We start from the raw sequence: 15,000 nt of genomic DNA, 5'->3' as shown, positions 1-15,000 counted from the left end.
TGAATGAAGTCACCTCACAACTCTTCTAACCTCCGTAACTGTGTGATCAAACACTTGCAGTTACCTTCTTCTGCTTTCCTTCATTTGATTTATAGAACTAAAATGCATTTCCTTTGTCAAGCTGCAGGATAAAATAACTGCTCGAAGTAAATGCTCTCTGTTTTCTGCTGTAACAGGTTTGTGGCTTTGATTAAGATGCCTGTTTACAGGCCAGCCTGGTAGCTCAGCAGACTATTGTTATCATTAACATGCTGACCCTCGGCGATACCACGGGAGAGTGTTTCTCCCTGCTGAGGATGGCAGTTTGCATTGTTCAGGTAGTCAGATGTAATGATGCATTTGAACAGGGTGTGCATGAGGGGGAGGCTTGAGTAATCCCCTCTCCCAGTGAAGTGGAGTGGGAAAGCCATGGTGGTACTAATTATTAAATTGCTTGGTTTTGCCTGCACCTTTCTGTTGGGGTCAACTTGCATAATTGACAGTTGCAGAAGTGACATTTGTTGGCATAAGGAGGGTGGTTTCCTGCCTAAAATCCTTCCAAGTGATTTTTAGCAGTGCTCGTTCTCATAGCACATAGGTTCAGATGATGCAGTAAGGTCTCCAAGCAAAGATTTTCTCAGCTCCTCTTCCGGGCATGTAGAGTTTTCTGGGAGAATGGTTGCATGGAGGGGGCAGATGAAGAAAGAGGGGGAAAGAGGATGTTCTCAAGGGGGCTGCCGTTCCTTGTGGCTGACAACAACATCCAGACTTGATGTTTGGTGTGCCGTGGCCCCCCAGGCCCTCCTGAGGCCTCTGGTCCCCACGTACTCACAAGACAGGAGACTCCCACCCCTGGGAGGCAGGTCTGCCTGAATGCCAAGGAATGATAACTGAATACAGGAAAAGAAGAGGAAATGCATAAGGAAATAAGTGGGACCAGTTGTAGGGATTTTTTTTTCTCTGTCAAAATGGACTTAAATGACATCAAACTCTTCTTCCTTTTAACACAGCTTTTTCCTGGTTGCAGAACGTAGGTTGAAACGTTTTCTGCCCTCAAAAGTTCTCGTACCCTTGATGACTTCAGGCACTTATTACTGCTTTTTAAAATGTTAGTTGCAGTGTTAATGTGAATGGGTTACTTCAGTAGGGAGCATATGGGTGTTTCCAGGTAGAAAAGGATATAAATCTCCTGTGTTTAGCATTGCTTGTGATTGCAGTCTCCTCAGCCAGGGGGGCTTTGAGCTGGTAGGAAAGGAGCCCATTGGGGTTTTCCCCCCATCCTTGAGGGGAAGAGATGTTATAAATGGTGATGATTTGCAGATGCTTTCCCTCAGTCTTTCTTGTGTTATCTAGCATGATGAGAATTTCCTAGTGGTTTAAATCTTGGTTTTGCAGTGAAGATCCAGCAGTCCTGAGATCATGACACTGTGCAGTGCAGTTTTTAATGCAGACAGTGTAACTTTCCCTGATAAATGCCCGGCCCCTCCACCACAAACTGTGAAGCAAAAATGACAAGTACTATAATGTTGAAATTGGATCCAGAAGGATTCAGCAAACTGAACATTTGCCATATTTAGCATCATCAAAGTTCCTTCCTCTCATACTTCAATGATGCTTTGCCGGTCTTCTGGTGAGTCTGATGCTGTTTCTTTTAAATCACCCACACCGCTACTCTGAATGTTCCCCCTTTATCTCCTCTTGGGTGAAATTCATGTATTTACTTTACTACTCCTAAATTGACTCTTAGGAAAAAAAATGCTAAAGCTAAAAGTGTGTTTGGTCCATATCAGGCTGTGCCATTGATTTGCTGAGGAATCTGTGATACTGTGTTCCTTTCCCTGCGCATTGCAACTGACAGCTTGTAGCAAAGTCAAATAAGATGTTTAACAAACCACATGCCCTATCGGTTTTAGCTTTGCCATTGTACCCTCGTGGCTGCGAGCCAGAGACAGATACGCCTCCTCCAGAGCGACACAACTTTGCCTGTGTTTTGTGTGCACATGTGTGTCTGTAGCCAGTTCCGCATTTCTCTCTCTCACATTAGCTGGGGAAACCTGTGCTGAGCTGCGCAGAGCAATTTGAAACTGAGTTTTGAAAGGGGAGGAAATAAAACCACACTGGAAGGCGAAGATGCTTCTCTGCTCTGGGGCTATACTTCCAGGGAGGGAGAAGGTGGCTTGTCCTGGTGAATGAAAGCCACAAATGTCAGTGTCCCAGCATAAACGCCAAAATTGGTCAGAAAGAGAGGACAGCTTGCTGTGCCACTTGATATCTGCCTCATCTGTGGTGTTGCCATAGGCTTTTGAATGCCAGCTGCAATAATTAAAGTCAGGTATTGTTGCTATGCATTGAAAGATAAAAAAAATAATCCCAAATAATTTCATCACTCTCTTGCAAAACCCATCCTAACACAGATGAGCAGAGCTCACAGTTGCGACCGTGGCAGGATGATTTCAGACAAGGAAGGGACCATGCTGTGAGTTAAGATAAAATTATGGTTAAAAATCATAAATAAGATTTTTATTGTTCAATGTATGTACTTGCAAAAAGAAAAAGAATTGGCCTGAGGACAATACCCAGATTTGAGCCTTGCGTGGGCTCCTCCTCCATCATCCTTGTTCCCTGATATTTTTCTATAGTTACCGTTGCTCTCTGTGCATTACCGTCTCTCTGCACGATGCTCGTTCCTTTTCCTTGTGGCCATTTAACGACACTCAGGTCTTAGTTCTGAAGTCTCGGGGTCTCCCTGTGCGAGCGAGTTCACTCTGTGCCCTCCTGCCTACTCCTTACACTCACCATGCTCCTCTGTGTAGTGAGCAAATGAGCACCAGAGCAAGCCCCACACGCGGCATCTTTCTGAGCTCAGCTGCCTGCTGCTTCCCGGGAACTCGCCTGGTTTTGCAGACGTAGTTATTGAGATTGATCACAATAGTGAGGCATCTGCCAAGCTGCATTATTTGCACAAATACACTGTGTGCAGGTTTGGTACAGTGGGGCTTGAAGCACTGATTTCCTCTTTTAATAGCGCTACTTATGGCACGTGTCGTTGTTTAGAAGGGGGAGAAACCTGGTTTTAAGACATTTACTCTGCTTTTGGCAAGGGAAAACCATGCTAGTGGGAAAACCTTAATTAAGAGCAGTTGTACTCAAGCCTTAGCAGAATGCTTAACTTAAGGCACTCTGAGTTAGCCCCATAATAATCAATGAGATTATGTAAAACCAGTCAAAGAACACCACCTATTAAATCTAAGTAATAAGCCAGTCACGTAAGTGGCCTATGAACCCTTGAGAGGAATGCTGGCTGCCAACATTTTCAGAAGTGACGATGGGTTTAGGCCAATTCCATTCTGGGATGCTAAACTCGAGCTCAATGAGAGCCACTTTGTCAGGAGGTCCTCAATGGTCTGTTCCCTGAAAACGAAGTGTGCCCAGCACTGCATCCAAAAATTAAGACAACCTAAATGACCAATAATTCTGGCCACTCATGTGTTTATTTTAGGAGGCTGTATTCTTCCCCAGTTTCATCTGCAGGATTCATCTTGAGCTGAATTGGTGTTCATCAAAAGCAGAATTTAAAGCCTTTGAACCTGATTCTTATTTAAACTAAGGCCACTTACGAGTGGTTTTGTAATACACAGGCGCTGTGAAGTACAATTTATAACCACCCTAATTAATACTCCTTTACACAACCAGAGCAGTGCAAAGTGGCCTCAAGAGAAGTGAAAATGAAGTCCGTAACTTGCTAACTTCCTTGTCTGAGATTGCTTTTTCCATACAAAGTGCTCTGCTGTGGCAGTCTCTGCACTTGTGGTGGTACCAGCAGTGGACACAGCTTAAACGGAGCAGTTGTTTATTCCAATACTAAACTCCTCGTATTTTTTCCCTCAGCTGTATCCTTCCTCCTTTCAAGGGCTTTATTGTTGTAGCGTTTCAACATCGTTCTCAGCATTCTTAAAGACAGAGTTGTTAGAGCCTGGTGTTCTGCAGCAAGGAGAGCCAAGCTGCTTCAGCAGTTTGAGATTAGCAAATGTAACTGGCCTGATTCCTTTGAAGACAAACTGAAACATAGGTGTCTAGATGGAACTTCTTTCCCACTTAAAAGTCTTGGTTGCAGGAAATGTAATTGATGCCCTGAGGGGTTTTTTCCTTGTTAAATGTTGAAGAGGCTCACTTGTGAAACAGCAGAGCCTTCCTTCAGACTGCACAGGAAACGAACCCGGTTTTTAATCAAGTAACAAAATCCACGGCTTGCAATAGAAGGTCCGTGCATTGCACGTATCAATTAATGCCTATTAATCAGATTTTGCAGTTAGTGGAACTGCAGATTGTAGGTGGAAGCTATTAGGGAGAGAATCGCCAGAGGAATACTGTTGCAGGACTACACTCGGTTTTCCTGTTTGCGTCCTTTTGGATTCAAGGTGTTTGTATAATGAAGTTGGTACGTTGATATATGATCTATTTTTTAATGTCATTACAATTTTAGTTCCCTCTGTCTTTTTGTCATTGGGTTACATTTAAGCACAGCAAGATCAACTTTAAACTTCCTTACTCAACAGCTTTATTAGTTATAACGTACCGTGACCTTTCTCAACATTCTTAAAGAAAAAGATACAGTGTAATGTCACTTTACTTTGCTTATTGTTCTTTGTTGTGGTGAACAAAGCATTTTCTACAGTGGCTATAGCACATAATTATACAGCTTTCAATAGCGGTGTCTTGGCACATATCAAAGTTCAGAAGAGCCTTTAGAAAAAAAAAGATGTTTTGTGGCAGCCTAGGGAGGGTCTCATCTTTCCTTCAGAAAATAGTTCAAGGCTCTTCTGTCAAGCTTCCCTACTTAGAGCTTTTTCTCCTCCTGCTTCATAAAGTTTAAAGGGGATTCAGTGGAGTTCTATGATCTATTTCCTTTGAAAGATTGTTCCTTTGCACAGAGAAGTCCTTTGACTTCAAGAGTTCACAGATTCATGTCTTTAGGTATCATATGTCTGACCTTATCAGTTACTCTATTTAATGTAGGAGAAAAAGTCTCAACTCTTTGTGTTTGTCTGTTTTGCCTCTGTGAAATGATTTGGTGAAAAGACCATCCTTTTTAACACACCACTGAGAGGCTGTTTCTGACTGTAACCTACCCTGTGGTTCTTCTAAAAAAAAGGAAAAATTGTCCTTGTGTTTTGTGTATGGATGATTTCACAGTGAGAATAGAATTATACAAGGACAGACACACATAAAAAAATCTTTTGCTCTTTTTTTCCTAAATGATCTATTGGCTATTTTGGTGGCTGCTACTCTGGTTCCCCAACAGGCACAACCATTTAACAAACACAGAGAGAGCGGCTGGAGTGCTGGGCCAGCAGTAGGTTTTCCCTTGCTTCGACCTACCCCAAAGGCCTTCATAATTAATTGTCCTTCAGAGATGAGGAAAGTTCAGAGACAGTGTGTGTAGCGATGTCTATTGTCTGACATTCAGTTCTCCTTCCCTCAGCTCTTTTTCTTCATTCCACAAAGGGTTATCAATAGGAGCAGGGAGCAAGCTCTCTTCTAACAGCTGCTGGTGGTGGCTGTAGCTTTCTGTGGAAGGTATCATTGTGTTCAGCCATCTATGGATTAAATGGCTGGAAAAGTTCTAACAACCCTTTTCAAATGGGTGTGTTTATTTCATCTAGATTACACAGACCTATTTAGCTAATTAAAAACTTTCTCAGAACCCCTTCTTTCCTATTCAGGGGAAGGGGGAAAAAAAAAGACCTGAAAACGCTGCTGTAATTATGAAGAATGGCTGCAATGAAACTTTGGTAAATACATGAAAAACTTGATCTGTCAGCTTCGATCGGAACGCACCCGCATGAGCACAGCCTTGTTTGTGGAGGTGTTCTGTGGTTTTGCTTTGTGGTTTGGGTTGGTGTTTTTTGTTCTTAGAAGGAAGGCGTACGGTAGGAAAAAGAAGAAAAGAAAACATTGGTATAAGCTGCAACAGAAACAAACACCCGGTTTAAAAACCTGCCACAGTTCAGACTGGCTCTGCCTCTATCATCAAAGATGCCCGAGTTTGCTGAGCGGATTATTAATACTGTTGTGCCTTCTGCAATTAATTTGGAATCCTCTGTGGCGTAATTATTAAATTTCATATACAACGGAACAAAATCCTATACATGCTGCCTTGTTTTCCCTGATGATATGCTAAACAAAGATATGGTGCGCTTAGTCGATAGGCAAGAAGTACGTCAAATTAGAGCTGCTTATTAACAGTCGTTATGTTACTGCTCCAATTAATTGGGCGAAGCCAAAAAGGACAAATACAATCATTCTTCCACTGAACAGTTTAAGTAGCAAATTAGGGGGGGTTTGATCATTTCTTTTTTCATATAAAAACAAAGAAATAAAGAACTCCACTTTCTCCTGCATTCTTCATAAATACAGCACTTTGCAATGAAAAGGAATAAGCATCTAAAACATTTTCTGGGCTCCGTCTTACTTTCTCACTGTTAAGATGGACCACACAACAATCGAGATTAGTTACTGGACGGATGGAGTTATCCCGCCTGGCATTTGGAACCAGGTTTTCTGGATTTAAGGAGAAATCGCATGCAAAGTAGATGCAGCTAATACAGTAATGCAAGAAAAAAAAAGAAGAAGAAGAAAAAGATCATAAAAAATTAAAGTTATTCTTATGAATCTTTCATTAGAAGCAATGAAAAGGGACATCGGTGAAGCCAAGTGCTTTGTTCTTCTGAGCCCCTCTTGTAGGGCCAGATCCTGCAAACAATTACGTACTTGAGCGTTCCTTCTTCAAGAGGCCTGTTGGGGCCTTCAGCAGATCTCCTGCTCTTTCCCAGTTTGCCCACTCAGTCCTGTGGTTTACTACAGCGTTGCTGTAGTTTATCAAGCAGATGTTCCCTTTAAAAATGGACAAAAGTCCTGCTAAAAAGAATATACCACCGACTCACACAGCTGTACGGAGGCGAACACTTGCTTTTATGCAGAAAGAGCTGTTGTGAAATGATTTAAGGCTACTCAGCTTTTCCGATTACTCCCCACCGCAAATAACATGTTAAGTACTAAATTGCCCTAAGCGGTGTTTTATTACTGATCAATAAAACTGTAATCTTGTCTTTTAGTGTTGAAAAATATTTTAGTGGGATTTTTTTCCTGGTTTAGTTCATGGATACAGTAAACCAGAAAGAACAACCTCCCTCCCAAAAGCAAACCCATCCTCATTTGTTTCTCGTTTTGCTTTGGGGGAATCCTGGGATTGTTCCAGCTGAATGGTGCTGGATTTCTCTGTGTGTGTGTGTGTGTGTGCATGTAGTGGTGTGCTGGGTTTTGTTTTGGGGTGTTTGGTTTTCTTTCCTCTTTTACAGTTATTTACCGGTCCTCATCTTTATTGCCCCATCCTCTTCTCAAACAAAACGACTCCCTTTCAAGAAAAAAACCAAGCCACCAAGAAAAAGAAACCAACAAAAACAAAACAAAGCAAAACTTGGCAAACTCTTCCGACTCCTACTGCCATTTCATTTCGCATTCAACAAGGAGTAGTGGGAATTGAAACGTCAACGGGAGATTGAGAAAAGCACCAATTTATAGTGCGTTAGCCTTGCACAATTCAAGATTTCTTTTGCTAGCTGCACACATTATACCCAACATCTCGCCACTCTCTTGTGGCAGTTGTGAGGAATGGCTATTCCTTCCCGTGTGTGTACTACAGGCCTCTAAAGACTCTTATTTATTCTCTCCCATGTCACCTTGTGTACAGTCTGGTCTGTGACACTGATGGTGATTATGTCATTATTTTGCTCTGGGGGCTTTGGCACATCTGCAGAGCTGATGCACATCTTCTTTGTTACGCTGGCATACGTCCCATATCGCAAATGCTTCATTAGCCTTACTGCCTGCCTCCTTGCCAGACAAGAATACCCAAATCCAAGCTTCTTTTTGCTCTGGTCTTTTGTGTCTGTGATGAGCCTTTATTCATCTTCTTAGTTCTTCCCTGTTTTCTGTTTTTCTCTATAAAACTGATTTCCAGATGTCCGTCGTTCTCCAAAGCCCATCGTAGATGAGGAGTGAGAAGCAAGGTGAATTTTAACCCATGTGGTCCCTCACTCGTGTCAAGTCTTATCCCTCACAAGCTGAAATGCTTTTTCATTCATCCTGCATATAGAAACAGTTCGTTAGGCTGGGCAGTGCCATTGTAAAAGTTGGTGCTTGCGAAACAAAAAAGGAAAGAAGTCATTTCTCTTACCATTTAATAAATCCTAGTTGTGGTAATGGTTAACATGCAAGTTGCACATGTTTCTTCCAGACTTTCTTAATTCCTTTTAGACAACATAGCTACATTTCTCACTGAGGACTTCTGGAGAAGCAGCACTGTCTAGAGAAGGAGGAGGGTGTTTGGGAGAATCATTGGAAATTTCTTGTATCCTGTTTTAATGCGTCACATTAACAGGACATAGAACATTTTGTACTGTGAAAATCAAAGAAAACACTTGATCTTCCAAACTGTACCTAAGCTGCTCTACATAGATGTCATACCAGTGAGATGTGAAATAGTGGGTTAGTTCACTAGTTTTATCAGATTTTTCTCTCCACATTCCACCCATCCTATGCTTTCTCTCTGTGACACTGAACTAAATTCTGGGCTGGATTCTCAGTTGCTGGTGTAAATCAGATCCAGCAATCATTGCAGCTAATGAATCTGTGCCAGCTGAAGAGCTGTCTTTTGTTGTATTACTGTACAGTCAAGTGTGTGAATGTATGTTACGTGATAATTGGAAAGAAGTTTCATTTGTTTATTTTAAAGCTAAAAATTAAATGCAGACCTGGATTTGGAGCCACAGAGCCATCATGTTTATGGATGTGGGGTGGAGGGGAGCATTGGTTTTATTTTCGTAAGGCACACTTGCCAAAAGAGGAGGTCCCAGCCGATACCAACTCACAGCACGGAGTCATGGCTGTGGGACTAAGTCTTGCAGATAGCTCTGCCCCTCCTATAGGACTTTGAATAGGTCAACTTCACGCAAAACACTCTTTGCTGGATAGCTTCAACATGGTTCAAAATGGACGAGAGTCAGGCTCTCATAATGGGAATTAGCAAACTGTCGTTCCCTTTGGAAACCCTGGGAGAGGTTTAGCAGCTTGGTGACCCACACTGGTTTCTGGGCCAGCTTTTGGGGTCCTGCCCTTTCTCTGAGCAGGTGTCCCTGGGCTGAGAGCAGTGGCAGTGAAGATTTGCTTGCAGAGAGACCTTCCAGAATTGGTGTGGAGTGCAATGGCGATGCTGGTTTCAAAGATACTTAAATCTGTAAGGGCGAAATTCTGAGGCTGTGAGGAAGTAACAGCAGAATATTGCAGGGCTCCATGGGGACTGTGTGTCCTTCACCTGCGTGAGAGGGAGAGGAGCTGGAAGGTGAAGTAGCCATAGTTTAATATCCTACTCAAATGACATTAACAACACAGATGTGAAGAAATACTGTACGGTCCAAGAAGGGGGAAGTCTTCAGAGTACTGGGTCCCTTCCTGTAGTTGCACAGAGCTCATCACCTGCAGTACTAGAGCACAGCTGAATTTCACGCTGCAGAGAAAGAGCCTGGCATCGTCCTGATGTGTGAGTCTGAGTGGGCAGAGTAGGAAGGACAGCCAGAAGGGCTGGCCGAAGGTAATCAACGTATCAGAGATGATTTCTCCCGGTAGATCTGGAAGGGGCAAGGTTCATCTGTCTTATCTGCAGAGGGGGAAGGTACGCAGCCGCTCTCTGCCTCGGTTTGTGTGCCATGGGGGGGACTCGTGAACTGCCCTTTGGGGGGAGGGGGGTGCAGTTTCAAGGCTCTGGTGGAAATGTGCCATCAGAAGAAGCTGTGTCCAGATGATGGTCCAGAGATGTGGCCTTGAACCTGGTTTTGTGGAGAGGCTTTGTAGGGAGCAGCAGGCTAGGGTGGCATGATCTCTGTTGCTAAGCGGAAGGGCTGCTGCGGTGGTTGTGACTTAGGGGAGAATGGTGGCATAGACACATAAATGCATGTAAAGCATCAGTCTACAACTTGAAACAGTTTTGAGAGGGGAAAGAGGAAATCAACATTGCAAATAAAAGCCTTTTCACTGCTGAGTATCAATGTTCAGAGGGAAGCTGAAGTGGCTTATCTCATGCAATGCCGGCTCCATCAGATGAGGCCCAGCCTCAAGTTTATCTAATTCAGTGCTGTCTGGAGTCTCACCGTTTCCTTCCATAAGGGATAAAGAGGAGTCAAACGAGAGGGAGCTCAGTCCACTTGGACATAAGACTTTGTCTTCACAGGCTTGCAAGGCTCACCAGGCCCCCGCAGGTCCTGCGCTGGAGCCTGTAATGGGGTGTTTGTAGCCCAGTTTGGCCAGCTTCATGGCTCAGGGGGGAATAGATGGAGCAGTTCATCCCATCACGATGGGCTCTGGATGCCCATAAAAGCATGGTTATGCGGGGAGGACGTTCATCAGAGTTAATTGAGGGAGAGCCTGGACTGGTGGAGCCAGCTTCATTTGCAACACCCCTCACCCATAACCATGCACCATTTCCTTCCACTGCTCCTACCCTCTGCCATAGGAAAGAGGAAGGGAGGTACCCTGCTGCCAGAGGGCATGCTTACCACTTCCATGACACCCCCAAAAGGACCCCAGTAACTGCCTATTTCCCTGCCAGACTGATTAAACACCACCTGCTTCCCATCCCTCTCCCCTACCTCCCTTCTCACTGTGAATCAAGGAGGGAGAGGGCACAGTTGGAGGTTTTCAGGGCTCCAGACACAGAAGACAAAGGTGTCTGCAATGCAGAGAGATGGGAAGAGTTTGCAAGAGGAAGCAACAATTACAGATGCTTACTAACTGTTCTAATATTTATATATATATACATATATATATATGTAAAAAAGATGTATTCTAGATGTGTACACCTGGCCAGATTTAGTTCCATCTGTGCCTTCATCTTTCTAACTTTCTACATAACATCATTCTTGTGTGCAAGAGTTTTATTTCTCCTTCAGTTTTCGTATGAGACAGCTTCTGGGGTGTGACAGTAACCCCTCCTGTGTTTCTTACATTTCCCAACACATACTAAATGCCCAACTACTGCAAGCTGCAGGAGCCTTAGTGATTTTTCCATTCTGTGGCAGTGCCACTGGCAATGCAGTAAGTTAAGGGTGAACAGAGTTTCCATTAGAAGTCTCTACATCTCATGCAGTTCTAATTCATCAGTAAGGCAGAAAAGGAAATTTTATAATCTCCCCAGTAAAAGACTATTGATGATTTTTGAGGCCAGGGAAAGGAAGAATTGAATTTCAGGGTGCAAAAAGTCAAAATAAATTGAAAATGGGAAGTTTCTGTTTTGTTTTAGTCCACTCTAGTCTCAAATCTTACCAAGTTTTGTGCTTAAAAACTAGCACACTAAGGCTATTGTGTCTGCATGGGAGAGCAGGGATTCCTTGGATGACATGGTCTAGTGTGAGGCATCCCTGCCTGTGGCAGGGGGTTGGAACTGGGTGATTTTAAGGTCCTTTCCAACCCAAACCATTCTGTGATTCTGTGTTTCCATGATGAATATGCTCATCCCCTGAACCATGGGCACAGCAGTTCTAGGACAGAGATCCCGTGGGGGTGCTGGTGATGCTGTGATGTGTGTGGCGTGGGATGCCTCTCCCGTGCTGGGACATGGGAAGATGGGTCCTACCAGGGAGGACGTGGCGGGGTTTCAGCCTGAGGAGCTGCGGGAGCGCTGTTGTGGTGCTGGGAGCCTGCAGAGTACTTCCCAATCTTTATTTGTGGAAAAGCTTAATTGAAATGCAAGTGATTAAATCTAATGTATCATGCAGTATCCATTTTCACTGCACTACCACTTTCACTTCCCCGATGTTATCAGGCATCTCAGCAGCCCCACTGTCAGGTTTTTTTTTCCTTATAAGAGCCATGCCCATTCTCTCTCCTCTTTGTGAGCTTGGCGGAGGAGATAACAGTAAGCCAGCCGTACATTACTAGTGCCCCAAACTCTGCTCAAGGGATAAGGGATCTCAGCTTCCTTTCAAACAAACACTTTTGAAATACATTCTTAAATCATTTGAAGGGTGTGTGTGTTTTCCAGCTTCTTCCAAACAGTACAAAAGCTACAGTAAATGCAATAAGAAAACTCTGTTGTTTTCCAAATATTTCTCTTTCAAGCCAGACTTGGGGTAATGCTTTTGCCTTCCCAGATGTCAGGCTCAGTTTCCCAAAAGAGGGGGCTTCTCCTTCTGTGCCACAGTGGGAGAACCGCCACCCACTCTCGTCCATCTTTTTCTCTTTCCAAAAACCCCATTTCCTAACAGACTTGTACAGCAGGAGTCAAGAGAAGAAACTTGAAGGCAACAAACGCGGACTGTGGTGGCACCAGAGAGCTGCTGCTGTAGCCAGGGGGACTGGGACACACATGCAGTGGTGGGCAAAGTACATGCCCCGCTATCTAGAAAGGTGATGGTTGGGATAAAACCGGAGTGCCCGATAGTTGAGGTATTTTTCATTTGTGTTTGTAGAATAAAAACATCCTTTCCAGCTATTTCCCTCTCCTCATAAGTGATAATGGAAGAGGCATTAGCCTTCCCATCGCCTGAGCCAACCTGGGTTTTTTCTAAGAGGTGTCCAGGATGTTCAGCCAATTGAGTGATCTAATTAGCTGAAAATTGTTAATTTCCTTTACCTTATAAAGCACCTAACACAGAAACTGTTAAATAATGTTAAGTGTCAGACTTAAACTGAGAACACTGGGCCATATGCTGCCGTGGCTTTCGCGCCAAAAAGTGTAGCAACTTACTCCAAAACCTGCCTCCAATTCGTGTGTAGAAGCCAAAGCCTCCTGCCTGATATGCTGCCATAGCAGCTCGCAGTGCTAACGTGGTCCCACCCAGCAGCTCGCTGTGCTTGGGGAGAGAGGATGTGTGTGAGGGGAGGTGATGGCCTGGATAAACGTGGCAAGAGCCAGGACAAGGTATTGCAGACACTGCCCTTGGGAGCATGGGAAAGCCAACAGTAGGGCGGTGCTGTTCAGGGCAGCGTTAGCCTGGAAACAGTGGCAGATCTGCAGCTGAGCAATGCCCAGCATTGCTCTGATGCAGTGTCTTACAGGAAGGGAGGGATGTGGAAGGGCTTGTCCTTGATCGGTTTCCTACATGACAGGATGCAAGTGTGGGAATAGAAGTTTAGGTGCCAGCTTGCCCCCAAAGCCCACAGGCTTAAATCTTCCTTAGGTGAGAAAGGGGCTCAGAGCTACATGCTGGTGACACAAGTGGAGTTTCTCAACCACACCTTTTAAAAAGGACCATCCGCCAAAGCTCACCTTACCCTGACTTTAGGGGTGGGGGTGCCTGTGCATATCTAATATGCATGTGTGAGGTTTTCTCATCAGAAATAGTTCCCCTGAATCTCTTCTGCTGTTGCTGTACCTGTGCTGGTGTGGACCACTGTGCACAAACAGCTCACCTGAAGCTACCCATGGTGAGAATGCTCCACCAGTAGTAGACTCACTTATCATCCTGGAGAGGCTCTCCATCATTTTGTCTAAAAGATGCTGTTTAAGCCTTAACCTTGGGTTAAGAGGCTCCCTGTGGAGATCACCTCTATAGCCACTGTCCAGCTCATCCACCTGGAGGAGTGATCTGGCCTTCCCCCTCTAACCTGTTTACCTCCCGTTACCATGACCTTGCACTCTGCAATGTGAGCAGCCTTCACCAGCTGAAGACCTCTGATCCTAAGTCCACTAGAGATTTTGGCTTTCGTCTTTGGCAAGGTGACTTGTTGCCCACCAGGTCAACATGAATAAAGACTTTAAAAATGCCTAATGCCCTGCAATTGCAATTGGCTCCAGATAATTTAACCTTTCCTGGCAGCCTGACACCTTGAGCTCTCTGTGCTGCACTTGTTTATTTCTGCTTGTAATTAGGATCAAAAAGATCCAAACACACACCAAGAATTCTATTTTCTGTAAAATTTGAAAGTAAAATCAATCCTGGCCCAACCTTATCATTTTTAAAGTATGTTTGTCCAGCTTTGTAGTAGGAACAAGCAGACTGTTTGAAGGCCACATAGTTTTCAAACCTTGGTTGCAACACGTTACCCATTTTGAAACCGTCTTTATCTAGCCGAGAAAACTAAAATCTGTTTGACAAAGTAGCACTCCAGCCAGTTTATCTTGCAATATGGCTTTAGCTCCCAGAGCCTATTGATTTCCTTAAATTAATGTTTACAGAATGCCACTGAATTTCACTCAACGGGACATTGTTCTTTTGAAGCTTCGTAAAATATGATACAGAGTGTTATTGCCATTTGTTGCTTTGCTAAGACTGATGAAACATTTATTTTTTTAAAGGGCAGCCTTGAACTATAGCTGTTTCCTACAAGTGTGTTTACTCTTGGAGCTTTAGTAATACAACACACTATCAGACTCCAGCACAATACCACAGGCAAAGTCTGGAGGTATGCTCTGGCCAGCCTAACCGTATAAATGGGGCTGAAGTATAACACCAATTAGACATCGTATAAGAAAAGGTTTTGAGCTTAGCACAGCTGTCCCTGTCTGAAGGATCTTCAGATTTGTGTGCTACAGCCAAGCAGTTGTCTGAACCTGTTGCAAGATTAGAACGCTTGCGTTGGTCTTGGTACTTCTAAACATGGGACCCCGTACTGAAAATGAACATCTAATCCTCTCCCCATGGCTCCCGCACTCCATTCCCAAGCTGAATAGCTTTCTGGTTGCCTTATGTGTGGTTTGGAGGCTTTGGATCTGTTCTCTGCGCCAAGAAGCAGTTGCATTCCTTCTAAGGTCCATTCAAATGTTGGCAGTTTACTAAAATGAGGTTGCTGATACCTATTGCTGAAATCTTACAAGAAATCACAGCTACTGACTGGACAGTTTTGCTACTAGTATTTATTAGACACATCATTCCAATAAACCTTCGGTCTTTGCTTACGAGGACTGACATGCCAGCCTAAACTGGGCACCCTTACGTAGGGTGGTCTGTACCTTATCCCACAGGCACC

General features: G+C 44.0%; 1 protein-coding gene across 1 annotated transcript in view; it reads left to right on the top strand.

The window, feature by feature from the left end:
• Positions 1-15,000, top strand: part of PROX1 (prospero homeobox 1) — a 46,876-nt gene that overhangs the window by 22,295 nt on the left and 9,581 nt on the right. The gene's annotated exons all lie outside the window — the stretch shown is intronic.

The sequence above is a fragment of the Pezoporus wallicus genome, unplaced genomic scaffold (assembly GCF_028554395.1).
Source record: "Pezoporus wallicus isolate ANWC-B61680 ecotype Strahan unplaced genomic scaffold, APGP_CSIRO_Pwel_v1 contig_14703, whole genome shotgun sequence".
Lineage (NCBI taxonomy): Eukaryota > Metazoa > Chordata > Aves > Psittaciformes > Psittacidae > Pezoporus > Pezoporus wallicus.
Note: the sequence above shows the minus strand (reverse complement) of the source record. Positions and strands in the feature narration are given on the sequence as shown.